Source organism: Calonectris borealis, chromosome W, assembly GCF_964195595.1.
Source record: "Calonectris borealis chromosome W, bCalBor7.hap1.2, whole genome shotgun sequence".
Lineage (NCBI taxonomy): Eukaryota > Metazoa > Chordata > Aves > Procellariiformes > Procellariidae > Calonectris > Calonectris borealis.
The window spans coordinates 30,520,771-30,534,644 of NC_134351.1; the positions used below are offsets into that span (position 1 = coordinate 30,520,771).

General features: G+C 43.1%; 1 long non-coding RNA gene across 2 annotated transcripts; it reads right to left on the bottom strand.

The window, feature by feature from the left end:
• Positions 1-393: 393 nt before the first annotated feature.
• On the bottom strand, positions 394-13,507 carry LOC142075102 (uncharacterized). 2 transcript variants are annotated; one of them, XR_012670775.1, is made up of 3 exons: positions 12,810-13,507; positions 12,126-12,287; positions 394-1,801 (listed from the first exon to the last, which is right to left on the bottom strand). It is a non-coding gene; the product is annotated as an uncharacterized LOC142075102 (long non-coding RNA). The 2 variants fall into 2 exon arrangements; XR_012670776.1 differs by having other exon boundaries at positions 12,126-12,361; positions 12,810-12,968.
• Between the last annotated feature and the right edge of the window lie 367 nt (positions 13,508-13,874).

Consider the following 13,874-nt stretch of genomic DNA (forward strand, 5'->3'; position numbering starts at 1 on the left):
GTCATCAGATGCAGGGACCTTTTCTTCCCCTTGAGGGTTCTGAATAGTGTTGAACAGGGCTCGGTAGGCATGGGCCAGGCCCCAGCACATGGCAGTGTTTTGTGTCTCCCTAGAATGGCCAGGGTGACAGCATACTTTCTCCAAACATTCTACTAATTTTTCAGAATTCTGCACTTGTTCAGGGGTGAAGTTCCAGAACACTGGGGGTGCCCACCGTCCTAGGCATTTGCCCATGCTATCCCACACACCCTGCCACTCATAACTATCCAGCCCTAGGGCAGATCTCTGGATGACATTCTTAAATTGCTTATTAACCTTGGACAAAACCGAAACAATATTCCCAAGGAATACCAATAGATGTATCTTAACTACGCAGGGATGTTCAAGGTACTGAAACAAGGAAGTTCCTGACAAACTCTCTAAGACTCAATTTGGAGTTTTAGAAAGCAGGTATTCTTTATTGCGGTGCTGGACGCACAGGGGATCGCTCCACCTAGTGTGCTTGCCAAATCACTTAACCATAGAAGTTATATACAGTTAGAGTATACATATGCATTACATTTCCAAGAAATAATCTAAATATTCATGTTATTTCCCGGAATTCATTAACATATGCAAAAGTCTGATGCATGCACCCTTGTGTTCTTTGGTGGTCTTTCAGGGTCCTCTGGTGGTCGTCGATAGTCTTCCTCAGTGTCCTTTAGTTGAACTCAGTCTTTACGCATGCTCAGTTTTAACCCTTGGCTTAATAAACACAATTCTCACAAACTAGCACTACCCTCTTATCTATTCTACTCAAGATACAAGGTTAGCCTTCTTATCTATTTTACGCAGAATACAAAGTTTCAAGGCCTTTTTATCTACTGGATGTCTGGCCTGGCTATTCACAAATCATTCCTAACTATCTGCATCATTTCAACCAAAGAAATGTCTCTTCACTGTTCCTTTGTAATTGGTATCAGTCCCTATCAATCCCTCCTTTTCTTTTGAGGGTATATAGTTAAAGCTATATCCCTCAATAAATCAAACTCCTTTGAGGCTATAGAAGGAGAACTTCACTGTAGTTCTTATATTAGTCTCACCCTCTCACAGCTTTGGTTTCCAATAATAGAACAGCATTTCCAAAAACACTGTATTATTACATATATACAAACAAAACCCAATATAGCAATCGTAAGAATACCTAATAACTGTCTCACCCATTGACTAAGGTCGGGAATCCAGGAGGTTAACCATTTGAATGTTTCCTCAAATCCATATGAAGTGTCATCTTTCTGTATTTCATGGAGCAATTTTTTCTGTTTCCAAATTTCTTCTAAATGAGTAGAAGTTCTACCACTTTGCCAAGATATACTAGCTGGTATAGGGATTCCAATTAAGGGAACTCCCTTCTTTGAATGCTCCGGAAAATGAGTGCAGGCCCAACAATCTGACTTATTAGCAATCTGGACTGTTCTTTGTAACAAGTCTATATGTAAGTTTCTTTTCCATGGATTCCCTGATCCCTCATGGAATAGTTCTATCCAAAAGCAGCAAAGGAATATCAAGTCTCTTAGTGTTTCCATTCCTTACTCAAAAGTTAATATCAGTGTATAATATGTCAAAGTTCCAGGTGCAATTTGCTACATTTGAGAGAGTTTCAGCTTTAATGGTCCTGTCCTCTCAGAAGTCCATTCTCCTGGTGGAGCTTTCTTCACACGAGTATAGTGTATCCAGGGTGTCTGCTCCTTGATCTTGATTGCAGTAAAGGTCGTCAGCAACACTTGGAACGGTCCCTTCCACTTTTCTTCCAACGGTTGACCTGCAAAAACTTTGACATAAACCCAATCCCCAGGCCCCTAGCTCTGGTTCCTAAGACAACTTTTTCTATTTGGCCCAATTGTTTTCCTATAGCGATCATATACTGTCGCAAATATCCTTCTCCTAATTGATTCAAATCTTCTCCTCTATATTGCAATTGGTATGGCCTTCCAAATAGGTTTTCAAAAGGACTTATGCTTTCCTTAGTTCTCGGTTTTGTTCTAATCCTGAGCAACGCAAGTGGAAGCGCTTGTGTGCTGTATGATTGCATGGACTCTCACATAAGCATGCGCAGAATCGTTTATTGTTACAATACAGGAGAATATATCCTTTACCATAACGGGGAGGTCCCGCTGTCTCCCCCAATCATCACCCAATTAGTATCCCTTATTAACTAAGAAAAACAGTCTCTCTTCCTTTTGGCAATGATCCACACGACTGCTCTCAGATCCGCTTATTCTCACGGTTAACCAGTTACGTGAGTCTCTTGATGTTTTCAGTTTCCTTACACAGGAGACAACTAAGCCAGGTGTTCAGGTCTTATCTCAGGCGTATGTGCGCGTCTGCTAGTTCTCAGCGCACAGGCCGAATTCCTGTCTTATCTTGGCCGAAACTCCCAACTCCACAATTCTTCTCCACATCTCCCCCTTTTTTGTTTATCACCACCCCATTGGTAAGTAAGGTCACCATGACGCGAGCTTCTATTTTGCGCACGTTGCGGATCGCAGACCGAAGGACCTGCAGGAACACTAGGAACAAAATAAACATTCCTGCCCCTATGCCAATAAACACCCACATGCGTAGATTGAGGCCATTAAACCAATTTTTTTGGATTTATCCAAGACAAGTCTTGCTGTAATCTGTCAAACACACTTTGGCTAGTCAATTCCTGTAATCTGTGAATCTGATCCTGCAGCTGATCATGTAAGGATGTGGTGGTGCATTCATACCCCCCTTTCTTCCCTGGGCCACTTGTTGATCTGGGCCGCCTGTTGATCTCGGAAATTTCCATGAAATCTCGGCCTTAGTGTATTGAGTCTGGCAGTTGAGCACTCCTTGACTGTATCAGAAACTCTGCATAGCTGAGGCTGGGAACATCCTCCTACTGTCTGGCCCGGGTGTCCAGCAGAACACCACCGAAACCTTGAGAATTCTTTAGTAATTACCACCTGGGACTGTGGCCAGGATGGAAATTTACGGATGACTAAAGCCAACCATCTTGCGAACCTATAAACGGTGGTCCTAAGTGAGGCCCTCTGAGCTCTCCTGGACCGCAGCGGCTGCACCCAGCATCTCCCTCTGAGTGGGACGCCTCTCAGAGCTTGCGATCTTTCAGGCCTATGATATTCGGAGGACCCCTGGGTCCTGGGTGAGTCCCTTTCGAAGCTCAACCCTTCGCCCGTTGAGAGGGAATGCCTAGACATTCGACGTGAATATTTCTTCACTGAAATCGAGGGGAATTTTTAACAGGTATACCTTCTGTATATTTTTATATATATATATGTTTCTCTGTGTGTGTGAACTAATAGTAAGCATAATCTGTAATTAAGTTGTGATTGTAGTAGACTTACTAACTCACTTTGCAAATATCGAATTAGTTAATGATTAGGCGTTACTAAAGTTTGTTAATGATTAGTTGATAATTAAGTGTTGCTAAATTGTGGATGAAACCTAGACTGTCCCTGAAATATAAACCCTTAGATGATTTTCCTTTATATGTTTCACCCATGTAATAAGTAATAGAGTGAACCTTGCCATCGAATTCTATTAGGTCGCACCTTTATAAATCTCTATTAAAATCACTTTCTGCTAATTTCTTTGACGGTGATTCTTTAAGCGGCCTCTAAACCACTCATTCGCGACTGTCATGGTTTAACCTGGCAGGCAGCCAAATACCACGCAGCTGCTCACTCACTCCCCCCGCCCCCCACAGTGGGACAGGGAGAGAATCGGAAGGGTAAGAGTGAGAAAAACTCGTGGGTTGAGATAAAGACAGTTTAATAGAACAGAAAAGGGAGAATAATGATAATAAATAATGATAGAATATACAAAATGAGTGATGCACAATGCAATTGCTCACCACCTGCGCTGACCGATAACCAAGTAGCGATTGGCACTTCCTGGATCACGCCTACCGTTCATATACTGAGCATGACGTCACATGGTATGGAATACCCCATTGGCCAGCTGGGCTGGCTGTCCTGATTATGTTCCCTCCCATCTTGTGTACCTAGCTCAGTCAGTAGGCACGGGAGCTGTCCTTGGACTAGGAGGGCACTTAGCAACAACTGAAAACATCAGTGTGTTATCAACATTCTCCTCGTACTAAATCCAAAACACAGCACTAGGAAGAAATTTAACCCTATCCCTGCCGAAACTAGGACAGCGACAAAGGATTGAATATTTCGCTGCAATGACAAATCGAATGCTCCCATCAAACGTCGCTTAATAAAAGTCCAATCATGTTGTGATGAATTCCATGGTAAGGGGGTTACACATAAAGATTTGTGTACATGTTCCCAATCACACGGCAGACTAACTCGCGTTTTTAACGCTTCCTGCCGATCCCCCAACCACATCACAGTAGCCTCTAGGGCTTGTAGCCGAGATAACACCTCCTCATCAACTTTCTCTTGAATTTGGAATTCTTTAGTAACATTGGTTAATGCCTCACTTACCTCATGTGCAGTCTTTACAGATTGTGTCAAGGAAGCGATAGCTGCAGTGGCACTTGCTAAAATAATAACAGCAGAAATAATTGCAAAAATTAACCAACCTAAGAATCGTTTTGCTCTTTTCTTAGACTTATCTATATCTTCTACTAGAATTCTAACAAATCTACCCAAACCATCCTCCCCTTCCCACTGTCTGGTTAAATTAACTGGTATCCATAGTTCTGCCCGACGTCGAAGGGGAAAAATATAAGCAGTTTCATTAAAATCCTGTTTAGATATACAACTTATAAAAGAAGGAGAATAAAGCTGAATACAAAAGGAGTGATTACATGGAGTAATGTTTACACGCGAAGTCATAGCAAAAAGATAAGGATGAGTAGTACATACCGTCACATTAATTTAATGTATTATACTCAGATTAGCTTGTGTTTTATTGACAATCCATACTTGAGATAGTTGCCTCATAAAAAGGGGCAAAGCTAAATGCCATACATTCGGTTGTGGAGGAGAAAATGAACCATTATACTCCATCTGCAGGATGGTTCCTGCGGACCCACCATTGTGCCAGACTATTGAATGATTGGCTTTCTGATTGCATTACCGAACCGTCGTAGGAGCAGCATCCTCTCGCTGTTTTTCCTCAGGTCCTTTTTCTGGGCCATCTGCCAACACTTGCACTGGCTTGACATTCTTCACAGGGACCCAATATGGGCCTGTAGGAAGAGAAACACAAGCGTATCCCCGTCCCCAGGTAAGCAAGGGAACCGGACCTTTCCATAGACCAGATTCTAAGTGTTTATAAAATACCTTCGGATACACTTCAGTAACCTCTCCTGTTCGAAAATGCGGGTCAGCAGCCGAATGATATTGCTGCTTTGACCCTGACAAATTTAAAAAATTTAATACATAAGTGGCTTTATCTAACATCTCCTGAGGCATAGTTCCCAGCGGATTCCCCCTTTTTTGTTTTTCAAGAATCAGCTTTAAGGAAGAGTGAGCGCGTTCCACAATTGCTTGACCTGTGGGGGAATGCGGAATACCTGTAACATGATACATGCCCCATGCCTGTAGGAATAATAACAACCATTTAGAGACATAGGCAGGTCCATTATCTGTTTTGAGTTTACGGGGGACCCCCAATACCGCAAAGCATGGAAGAAGATGTTTGATAACATCACGAGCACGTTCACCCGTATGAGCCGTTGTGACCAAAAACCCAGAAAAGGTATCAACAGACACATGAACAAAGTGCAAACGACCAAAGGAGGAAACATGAGTGACATCCATCTGCCATAGTTCATTGGAAGTGAGTCCCCTGGGATTCACAGCAGATACTACTGGCATTGGCGTGAGCCGCTGACAATCCGGGCAAGCACGAACGATGTCCTGGGCCTGTTCAGCTGTAAGAGAAAACTGCTTCCATAAGGAGCGAGCATTCTGATGAAAAAATTCATGGGATAATTTTGCTTCTTCCAAACGGCGAGGCAGGATTGCCATCAAAGTGAGTGCATCTGCAGCAGCATTACCGGAAATGAGCAGCCCTGGTAAGTTAGTATGAGATCGGATATGCATAATAAAATATGGAAATCGTCTAACACGCAGCAGCTGTGCTAACTGTATTAGCAAAGAAAATAGTTGATTATCTACTTCTCGAATAAATGCAGTCTCTATGCGCTGTACTATGCCTGTGACATAAGCTGAGTCTGCCACTATATTAAGTGGTATTTGAGAAAACAGTTCAAAAGTGCGAACAGCAGCTGCTAATTCAACTACCTGCATAGATCCAGGTAGACAAGTAACATCCGAAGACCAGGAGGCCTGATCTGCCTCCTCCACTTGGTCTTCAGACGTTTTCCGTCCTCCCGGCGTCTTCCACGCCACTACAGCTTTACCTGTTTGTCCAGATCCATCAATGAAAACAGTTTGCGCCTGTGGAATAGGCACAGAACTTAGTATGCGTGGCTGTAGTGGTAGAGACTGTAAGGAATTCAAAAGTCGATGGCATGGTAAGTTGTGTTCTATGGAATTAACGTAATTCGCCATTGCAATCTGAAAACTCAGGCTGTTTTGTAATAATGTCCAAAATTCATCTCCTGTGAAAGGCAAATGCATAATATCTGGATCTCGACCTGTCAATTGTTGACATCGTAGTCGACCTTGTGATATCAAACGAGAGATCATTTCAATTGCAGTGGTCAATGTCTTACTAAAGGAGTGAGGTAAAAACAGCCGTTCCAGAATGCATAAGGCATCCTTTTCAGTTTGTACCCTAGCATCCCATTGTCCCAGTAAGGCAAATGGTTGAAAAGAGTGGTAAATAAGGAACAATCGAACTGGCAACGATAGCCGGATTCGATGTGCGAAGGTATCATTAATTTTATCCATTACCTGTTGCAATGCTTCTTGGGCTGGTTCCGAAAGAGATCTGGGGGATGCCAAATCAGGATCCCCTTTCAGCAACGAGAACAAGGGTGACAGTTCATGGGTGGTAATTCCCAATAGAGGTCGCACCCAATTGATTGTGCCCAACAACTTCTGTAGATCGTTCAGAGTACTTACAGCAGTAGCAAGCCGCAAGGCTTGTGGACACACATGCGACTCGAAGAGTTTCCAGCCTAGAGTTTCCAAGGAGAAACTGACTGTACCTTCTCCGCTGCTATCTGAAATCCATATTGATGTAATTCTGCGGACAAACACTCAAAGATTTGAGAAAGATATGATTCTTTCAAGATATCATCCATATAATGATACAATACAATATTTTTATACCGTTGACGAATTGACAAAAGTGCTTCCCCTACCACTATTTGACAAATGGTAGGACTATTCTTCATGCCTTGAGGTAAAACAACCCAATGGAACCGTTGCATAGGTCGATCATTGCTAATTGTAGGAACAGAAAAGGCAAACCGAATACAATCCTCTGGGTGTAGATAAATTGTAAAAAAGCAGTCTCTGAGATCAGTAACTTTTAAATGCCAATCATCAGGGATCATGGTAGGATTTGGGGTCCCGGGCTGTAAGGCCCCCATGGATACCATAACGGCATTAATAGCTCGCAAATCCTGTAACAATCTCCATTTCCCTGATTTTTTAGGTATGACAAAAATAGGCGTGTTCCAAGGACTGGTGGATGGCACTGTGTGTCCTAATTGTAATTGCTCCTGTACTAATTCCCAAGCTTTTTCTAGCCGCTCACCTTTCAAAGGCCACTGATCAACCCACACTGGCTTGTCTGTAAGCCAAGTCAGTTTCAGGCGCGGCTGTACTTCAGTGGCCTTCATTAAAAATGTGTCGTAAGTGCTACATTCCATTGTTGCAACAGATCACGTCCCCATAGGGTACATGGGACATTTAAAACATAGGGTTTCAGCATGGCATGTTTATTTTCCGGACCTTCCACCAGTAAAGAATGCAAGCTCTGCCATGGTATTTGGGTACCACCAACTCCAGTAACGGCAGCAAAAACTTGTACTACTGGCCAATCAGAGGGCCATTCAGATCTCTGAATTATCGAGACATCCGCCCCTGTATCCACCAGTCCAGTAAAAGCACGGCCATTTACTTTACACATCAACATAGGCTGACCCGTAGTTATCTTTTGAGTCCAGAATATTTGAGGCAAACCTGTGCTTCCAAATCCTGCTGACCCCCTCTGCTGGCCTAATATAGGATCTCCCTTCTCCCTTTGAACATTAGGTAACAAAATTAGCTGAGCAATGCGCTCCCCCGCGGGAACAGTACACGGAGGAGTAGGAGTCCAAGCCATAATTTTAATTTCCCCAGTATAATCAGTATCAATCACCCCAGGAAGAACAAAAAGTCCTGCCTTGGAGGTTGAGGAACGTCCTATCAATAAGGCACAAAACCCTGCTGGTAAAGGACCATACACTCCGGTGGGGAGTATGTTAACAGATTGATCTCGTATTACTGTTGATTGGCTGGTGGCCAGATCCAACCCGGCGCTTCCGAACGTAGCTGGCTTAAGGGCATGGACGGTTGGCAATTGTTCACATTTACTTCGTGCGAATTCACCGCCCAGGTTGAGGCTTGAGCCACCGGCCCTGAAATCGGGGTCCTGTTGAAGGTTCTCAGGGCGCCGGACCTTGCGCCCCTCCTCCCGTTTCCCTGCATCAGTCCCGGGAGCAGGTTACCATCCTTATCAAATTTGGATCGACATTGGTTACCCCAGTGATATCCCTTCTGACAATGAGGACACAGCTGAGCGGGACCTTTAATTTGGCCCTTTGTTCCTCGTCTTGCTCTGGGGCAATCTTTTTTAATATGACCTTCCTGGCCACATACAAAACACTTAGTCGCCGCTCGAGCCACCGTTAGTTGTTGAGCCAACGCCGCTGCTAATATCTCCGCTTTAAACTGTTCTGACCCCACATTTTGACAAGCTCTGATCAAATCAGTTAAAGTCTTTGCCCGATTCCGAACGGGGTCTATGGCTTTTCTACAATCAGAATTAGCATTCTCAATTGCAAGCTGAAAAAGCAACAACTCGGCAGCTTCAGGAGACTCTATTTGACGTTGTATAGCAGTTTGTAATCGATCTAAAAATTGCACATAGGGTTCTTGCGCCCCTTGCCGGATCGTAGCAAATGATGATTCCGGCTTGCCAGAATCCGGCACTCGCCTTAATGCTTTTATAGCCAAATCAGCCGCCTGTGTAAGCAGTTCATGGGGCAAGGTGGCTTGTGCAGCAGGTGACGCCCAATTCCTTTCACCTAACATTTCATCTCACCCATAGGGTAGTTGCAAATTGTCCAAATTGTCCATTACCTTCGCAATAACAAGTTCACGATACTCAAAAAACCACACAGAATACCGCACCGCTGACAAAACAAGGCGTAATATAGAATCATAGAATCATAGAATCATAGAATCATTAAGGTTAGAAAAGACGTCTAGGATCATCAAGTCCAACCGTCAACCCAACACCACCATGCCCACTACACTATGTCCCTATAGACTTCCAATCTAAAGGAGTCATCGTATACGATTCCCCTATTGCTTGCAACAAGTTTATAGTAAATGAAGCCTGTAACCCGTACTCCTTTATCGATTTGCGCACCTCCTTAATCACCTCATATGGTAAATGAGCATACTCTGGTGCTCTGCCAGGTCGATAAATTACAGGCATTGCCTGGAGAAGCGTTACATCCCCCTTTTTTAATGCCTCCGTACGACACTCAAAGGACAGCCTTGGCGCTACCGTACCTAAAGGCTGATATATGGGGGGGGTGCGCGGATCCCCGCATCGGATCTCCTCGGGGGGGGAGGCGCAAATGGTGGTGGTTTCATGACGGGCAACCGAGAAAGTGTCTTTTGTCTCTGTCGCTGTAAAATTTCATCCGCCGTTGGCGCGGATGCAGCCATTGCTTTAACTGGCGTGAGCGGAGGGTATAAATCAGGCTCTCGTTCGGGGTCTATCGAGCCCGTGTCAAAAGGATCGTCTGGCTCCGAATCATCCTTCAGAGGCGGGGGCTCCGCCTGAGGCATTACAGTTTCATCAGGAGCCAACAGTTCAAACGAATCTTCCCCATCTTTTGATTCACCCCCCAGTATTGCTGGATCAGTCACATTTTGCAACACCTGTTCGGCAGGCCATAACTTTTGCAGAGCCGTATACACAACTCGCCAGGTAATCAATATTCCCTCTGGAACTTCTAGTTGCAAAATCTGTTTAGTCTGTAATTCCTCACCCACTTTTTGCCATTGCTTTAAATCATAACACCCAGCCGTTCCTACAGAAGGGAACCAAGGGCAGTGATCCCGGACCCATGCAAGGAGTCTCACCAATTGTATTGGAGCGACCTTAAAACCTTGTTCCTTTAAAATACATTGAAATATTTCAAGTTGAAGCTTCTGTGACTGAGATGCCGACTGCCCCATGACTAATGTATAAAGTTCGTATAACTTCCCCGCGGCTGCTCACCTGAATCGTCCTGCGACCGGTGATGAATCGAGCTCGATATGTTGATCCTCCATTTATCCTCCGTCCAGCTCAACAGGGGTACACCACCAGATATTTCTATTTCCTTTCTTCAAGACCTTCTTTCTTCAGGTCGTCTTCCCTTTTTTTTTTTCAATCGTGCCCCACGTTGGGCGCCATTTGTGGTGTATGATTGCACGGACTCTCACATAAGCATGCGCAGAATCATTTATTGTTACAATACAGGAGAATATATCCTTTACCATAACGGGGAGGTCCCGCTGTCTCCCCCAATCATCACCCGACTCATATCCCTTATTAACTAAGAAAAACAGTCTCTCTTCCTTTTGGCAATGATCCACATGACTGCTCTCAGATCCGCTTATTCTCACGGTTAACCAGTTACATAATTCTCTTGATGTTTTCAGTTTCCTTACACAGGAGACAACTAAGCCAGGTGTTCAGGTCTTATCTCAGGCGTATGTGCGCGTCTGCTAGTTCTCAGCACACGGGCCGAATTCCTGTCTTATCTTGGCCGAAACTCCCAACTCCACAATTCTTCTCCACACGCTTGATATCAATATAGATTAGTTTCCTGACAAATTTTGGCTAGTTGTTGTTTTATCATATGATTCATCTTCTCAACCTGTCCACTTGCTTGGGGTCGATGCGGCGTATGTAACTGCCACTCAATCCCTAGCATTTTGCTAAGTTTTTGAACTATTTGTGCGCAAAAGTGAGTACCTCTATTTGATGATATTACTGCTGGTATTCCAAATCGGGGTATAATTTCATTCAGCAATACTCGGATGACTTCTCGAGCTTCGTTTGTTCTGCAAGGGAAGGCTTTTGGCCAACCCGAGAATGTGTTAACACTAACAAGTACCGATACCCCCCTTTTCTTGGGAGTTCGGAAAAGTCTATTTGCCATTGCTGACCTGGGATGTTACCCTTTCCAATTGTCCCTACCTGTACCCTATTGGTTGTGTTAGGATTGTTTTTCAAACAAATTTCACACTGCTGCGTCACTTGTTTCACCACAGTATACAAATTGCTATCTACTATTCTTTTGTTTAGATCCTTATACAAAGCATCTGCTCCCCAATGAGTTTTGCTGTGCTCATCTGAAATTAGTTTCCACAATATTCTGGAGGGTATTATAATACGTCCATCTGGTGTATATACCCATCCATCATCTTTTTCTTTCCCTCCTAAGTCGTCAATCAAATTCCTATCTTCCTTTGAATATCTTTCAGAGCCTAAATTTAATTTTAATACTTGAAATTTACCGTCTGGAATCAAAGCCAATGCCTCAACTTCCATCTTTTCTGCGACTTGTCTGGCCTCATGATCTGCCAATTTATTTCCAATTTCCTGTTCAGTGTTACCTTTTTGGTGTCCTCTGCGATGCATAATAGCCACTTTCTCTGGCAATTTTACAGCTTCTAGGAGTTGTAAAATTTCTTTTGCATGTTTTATCTGTTTTCCTTGGGCTGTGAGTAATCCTCGTTCTTTCCAAACGGCCCCGTGGGCATGCACCACTCCAAAGGCATATTTAGAATCAGTCCATATATTAATTTTCTTCCCTTTTGACAATTCTAGGGCTCGAGTCAAAGCAATTATTTCGGCCTTCTGTGTAGATGTCCCAACAGGTAAAGATTTAGCTTCTATTACCTTATGGGTGGTAGTTACAGCATACCCAGCCTTACATTCTCCTTGCTTCACAAAGCTGCTTCCGTCTGTGAACCATGAGTCCTCAGCATCCTCTAGTGGTTCTTCTTTCAGGTCCGGTCGACTGGAATAGACAGCTTCCATGGTTTCTAAACAGTCATGTATCACAGGTTCTGAGGTATCTCCACTGAGGAAAGATGCTGGGTTTACAATATTAGTAGTCTGTATGTTAACATGATCCTGTTCTACCAGAATAGCTTGGTACTTCAAGAATCTGAAAGGAAAAAGCCAGTGACTCCCTTTTTGTTCTAACACTGCCAAAACTGTATGAGAGACCAATACCATTATTTTCTGACCCATAGTAAACTTGCGGGCTTCCTGAATATTGAGGATGACCGCTGCCACTGCTCGCAGGCATCCAGGCTATCCTTTACTCACTTCATCTAGTTGTTTGGAGAAGTATGCAACCGCTCTCTTGTAGGGTCCTAATTGTTGAGCAAGCACTCCCAGCGCTATGCCCTGTCTTTCATGAGAAAACAACCAAAAGGGTTTTGAAATATCTGGGAGGCCTAAAGCCGGGGCTCTCATAAGTTCCATTTTTAACTGTTGAAATGCTCTCTTTGCTTCCCCTGTCCAAACTAGTTTTAACAGATTTTCTTTCAGTAGTTCATACAGTGGTTTCACTAAAAGTCCATAATTATATATCCATAATCTACACCAACCTGTCATTCCAAGAAAGGTTCTGAGTTCTTTTACCGTCCTGGGTTCTGGTGTGCAGCAAATAGCTTCTTTTCGTTCTGCTCCAAGATCTCTTTGTCCTCCTGAGATTTCAAATCCAAGATATGTCACTTGTGATTGTATCAGCTGAGCTTTCTGTTGAGAGACTCGATATCCGCTTAATCCCAAAAAGTTAAGCAAACTTACAGTCCATTGCACACATTCTTCTTCTGTTTCTGTAGCAATTAAAAGATCATCTACATATTGTAATAGAGTGCCATCTTGTGACGGGGGATTCCAAGTTTCAATCTCTCGTGCTAATTCATTACCAAAGATAGTAGGACTATTCTTGAATCCTTGGGGTAACACTGTCCAGGTTAATTGGGTCTTTCTCCCTGTATCAGGGTTTTCCCACTCAAATGCAAATAATTTTTGGCTTTCTTTTGCCAGGGTCAGACAGAAAAAGGCATCCTTTAAGTCCATTACGGTAAACCATATCTGACTATTCTTTAATTTAGTTAGCAATGTATAAGGATTCGCTACTACAGGGTGCAAATCTTCTACAATTTTGTTTATTGCTCTCAAATCTTGAACCAATCTGTAACTTTTGCCATCCGGCTTTTTCACAGGTAAGATAGGAGTGTTATACTCTGATTCACATTCCACAAGTAGTCCGAATTGCAAGAAATTATCAATTATTTCTTTTATTCTCTTTTGATCTTCTAACTTCAAAGGGTACTGTTTAATTTTAACTGGGCCAGCCCCTGACTTTAATTCTATCTTTATTGGTGCTGCATTTTTGGCCTTTCCAGGTATCCCAGAGGCCCACACTCCTGGATATACTTGATCTAAAATTTCTTGAGGTATTTGTTTTGCTTTTTCAGTATGTATTAGAGCCAGGCTTAAGATTTCAATTAATTGTTCATTTTTAATTTTACATTCCATTATCCTTTTTGAATGTTATTTCTTCTCCCAATTGTTCTAATAAATCTCGCCCCAACAGGGATTTTGGAGAATTTGGCATATACAAAAACTTATGTATCCCTATTTGTTTTCCTAGCCTATATTTA